The following is a 3,685-nucleotide window of genomic DNA, read 5'->3' as shown; positions in this document are numbered from 1 at the left end:
TTTTTTTTTTTTTTTTATCATACTGTGTCAGTGGACTTTCCAGTTGCTCTGGATAATTTAGACTTATATTGTACTATAATAATAATAATTATTATTGTGTAATAATATTAATCATCATCATTACTGTATAATAATAATTAGAAAATGTATTTGTATATCACTTTTCAAAAACACATTTTCAAATCACAAAAAAATACACAATGCAATCAATGCAGTCCCTTTTCACTGCCATCACCCGTCACCCCTGCAGCAGCACCACAACAACAACTGGCAAGTCTTTTGTGACATGCTGGATTAGTGGTGTTATTGTCTTGCTTGTAATTGTATTATTTTGATGTTTATTTCATTAGTATTATTTTTTATTATTACATTTAACAGGTTGCAAATGAGCAGACCACTGCACCCTCTGGCCCATTAGCTGTCCCCACCAGCCTAGCCTCTGGTCCTCCTTACATTTCCATCGTCTCGGCCTCTCTTGCCACTACTCCAACTACAGGTCCCTCTGGGCCACCTGCCATGACTCCTGCAGCACCACAGCAACAGCTGGTAGGTCTTTTGTGACATGTAAACAGTGTGAAAGATGTGCTATTTTTCTGCCTGTGATACGGTTTTTATTTTTATATATTCATATATTTGCCAGGCTGTGGATGAGCGCAATATCCCAGGGATGGACAGAGTGGACAGCCTGGCACAGTAATTGGTGGGACTGAGGAATGAAACTGGACAAACACTCAACTCCCAGCAGGCCAGTACCGTCATAGCTCTGTGGCAGAACCTTCTACCATATGACCAGCAGCGTGTGGCGTACTCTGCACGGCACCAGTCGCGTCTGACAACAGGACGCTTCAGGTGCTCTAAAAAGAAACCTGAATTTACGCCAGGTGTGGAGAGCATGACACGTTGCGTCCTAGGATCTACAGGATCCCCTGCCCAGTGGCCAGATTGCTGTCGTCTGGTAGAGTGCATTTTTGTAAAACTCTGTGACATCCATAAAAGTCCAAAAAAACAGGGTAAATATGCACTGACTAGATGGACTCTAATTCTCAGAGACTACAGCAAGATCAGACAGCTGGTCCTCGGTAATGGTGCAGTCATGCAGAGCTCTACTCTGCAGTTGTTTGATGTTAATCAAACAACTCTTATTCAGTGGCACAACAAGCGACTGAAGAGGCAGGAATGTAATATTCTGCTGCAAGGGGTCAACTTGCCTGCCTCCATTCCTGTTGCTCCTGTACCTCTTCCACCAATACAGGTACGCCCCACTGCTGCACCACCACGGCCTGGACCTCAACATCACTACCACTTGCCTCAAAGTACAGCAGGACAAGCAGTGGACAAGAGGAAGACTGCAGCTCCGGGCCAACACACCCATTCTCTGCAGTCTGCCTGCCCAAGGTTGCCAGCTCAGAGGCAATTGTTCCCTCAGCAGACATCTCCACCTACCCCTGCCCCTTTGCCTACTGTTTCCAGCCCCAGCCCTGCCAGTGGCCCATTTGTGTATGTGTTTTTGGCCCCACAAGTCAATGCATACAAACGGATTGCTCCTGCTGTCCCCCTTTCCTCCCCACCACCTGCCCGGAGGCCTTACAATCGGAAAGTTGACAAAAATAAATGTAGTCAGTGCCAACAGCCCCGGAACAAAGAAAGTGGCCACAGCCAGTATTATGGGTACATATACTGTCCCCAAAATGCTGGTATTCCACTTGACCAGTGGATGGAGGAGATGCGGAAGAAGAGGGCAGATAAGAAATAGATTGGTTTGTCTTTGTCTCATACTGTGTAGATGTGTAGTGGAAATACTTCAGTCATGTTCTATTAGTTCGTTGATGTAACTGTTCAATATTCATCCCATATAACAGGCATTTAAAAAAATCAACATAACAGAAGTAACACACTGTATATTACTGTTTTTTGTGTGAGCCTTGCAAGGTGTGTTGATTTTGTTATTTGTATACTTTTACCAGCTGACCAGAATCTTCTACTTTTATTACTTTTTGTATTTTATTTATTTATTTATTTTATATTTGTATTTTATATATAATTCTTCAATTTCTTTGTATCTGTGATATGCTTACAGTGTGAGAGAGCGAGAGAAAGAGATAATTAAGATGTATGTTTTGTAATAAATTTGTAATATATTTAAACAGCAAGGCCTTTATCTTTATTTATTTAACAGTCACTCAGAGAAAACAATTACAAACTTTCAATTCTAATTCCTTTCATTTTAAAATTATTAATTGAAGTATATAAAGTATTAATGAATTGGGTATTTTTTCTCAGGCAATGTAAAACACATACATACATACAAACAATACATATGAATACTTTTTATATATTTTTGTCAAAACAAAACATACATGTGTAGGTGTCTGCTAGTGCAACTAATTGATAGAAATGTTTCTTGCATTGCTATGTAAATTAAGTTAATTATTATCTATATCATTGTTACATAAGTATGTTCACTTATGTACACTAAGGACATATATTTGACTGTATGACATTCGTAATAAGCCATTGTCCTATTTGTATCAATTAATAAGTGATTAATTAAATGATTGGTAATATTTCAGTGAGAGTTTTTGGTTAGAGATGCCTGCTCCAGTCGGGGATCGAACCGGCAACCTTTGGATCCACAGCGCCCCATGCAATATTACAGCAAAGTGTTATCTATGGACATATTTCTCAAACTAATAATGTAATATATGTGTCCTGTAGCTTCTGACGGGCAGCAGAGTTAATATTAACTCCCATTTCACTTCATTGTTTCTCAATTTTTCTCTTTTTCCTCCTTCCCCTTCCTTCCCCCTTCTTCTCCTTCTTCCCCCCCCCCCAAGCAGACTTTTGTTCCCCAGCTTTAGCTCAGCTGGTAGAGCGGAGGACTGTAGGTAGAAGTGTTGGAAATTCTTAGGTCGCTGGTTCGACTCCGGCTTGAAGGAGGTCTTTTTTTAAACTGCCCACCTTTTATTTGTTTGGCTGGGTTTCTCTCAGCATAAAGCAGAGCTTCACAGTCCACCGTTGGAAGGCAAAAGAGCATTCCCTGACCGGGAATCGAACCCGGGCCACGACGGTGAGAGCCCCGAATCCTAACCACTGACCACCAGGGAAGGGCGTTTTGGATGCTCTCCTGATAGCAGCATGAGAATAAGCAGACAGCATTTCTGGCCTCTGTCACGTCGAAAACCAACAAGTCTGGAGCGATCGCGAGCCATATCAGTCTGTGGTCCCGTGGTGCAAAGGATAACGCGTCTGACTATGGATCAGAAGATTCTAGGTTCGACTCCTTGCTGAATCTCTCTTTGTTTACTTTCCTCATGCTGTTTTTGAAGTTGTTGTTTTTTTGTTTTTTTTTCCCGAAAAGTCCAGAAGAAAGGACAAATCTCCATGCACGCATCTTTTATTCCACAAAAGGCGTATGTTGCACACCCGTTCTAATGTCTACGAGAGATGCGCACGTGCTTTGTGATTGCCAATCGTCCCACAATCACTCCGACAAGCTCGGCGATTAACGTGGAAATAAGCTCCAGACTGGCAGTCATTTGATTCTTGAATGAACATCTACATCGCTACTTTGTAACTGCTTCACTATTTTGCAGGGTGTAATGCCATGTGGTTTTCATGTCATGGGTTTGCCATTTTGTAGCCTCATTCCTAACTGCCACCTGGACATTGAGAATAAGTTGTGAAC

General features: G+C 41.7%; 1 non-coding gene across 1 annotated transcript; it reads right to left on the bottom strand.

The window, feature by feature from the left end:
• Positions 1 to 3,033: 3,033 nt before the first annotated feature.
• Positions 3,034 to 3,104, bottom strand: trnae-cuc (transfer RNA glutamic acid (anticodon CUC)). The gene has a single exon. It is a non-coding gene; the product is annotated as a tRNA-Glu (tRNA).
• Positions 3,105 to 3,685: the final 581 nt, after the last annotated feature.

This window comes from Sinocyclocheilus grahami, unplaced genomic scaffold, assembly GCF_001515645.1.
Source record: "Sinocyclocheilus grahami isolate Dianchi unplaced genomic scaffold, SAMN03320097.WGS_v1.1 scaffold2367.1, whole genome shotgun sequence".
NCBI classification, from domain to species: Eukaryota; Metazoa; Chordata; class Actinopteri; order Cypriniformes; family Cyprinidae; genus Sinocyclocheilus; species Sinocyclocheilus grahami.
The sequence above is the reverse complement of the archived record's forward strand: the minus strand, read 5'-3'. Positions and strand labels throughout refer to the sequence as shown.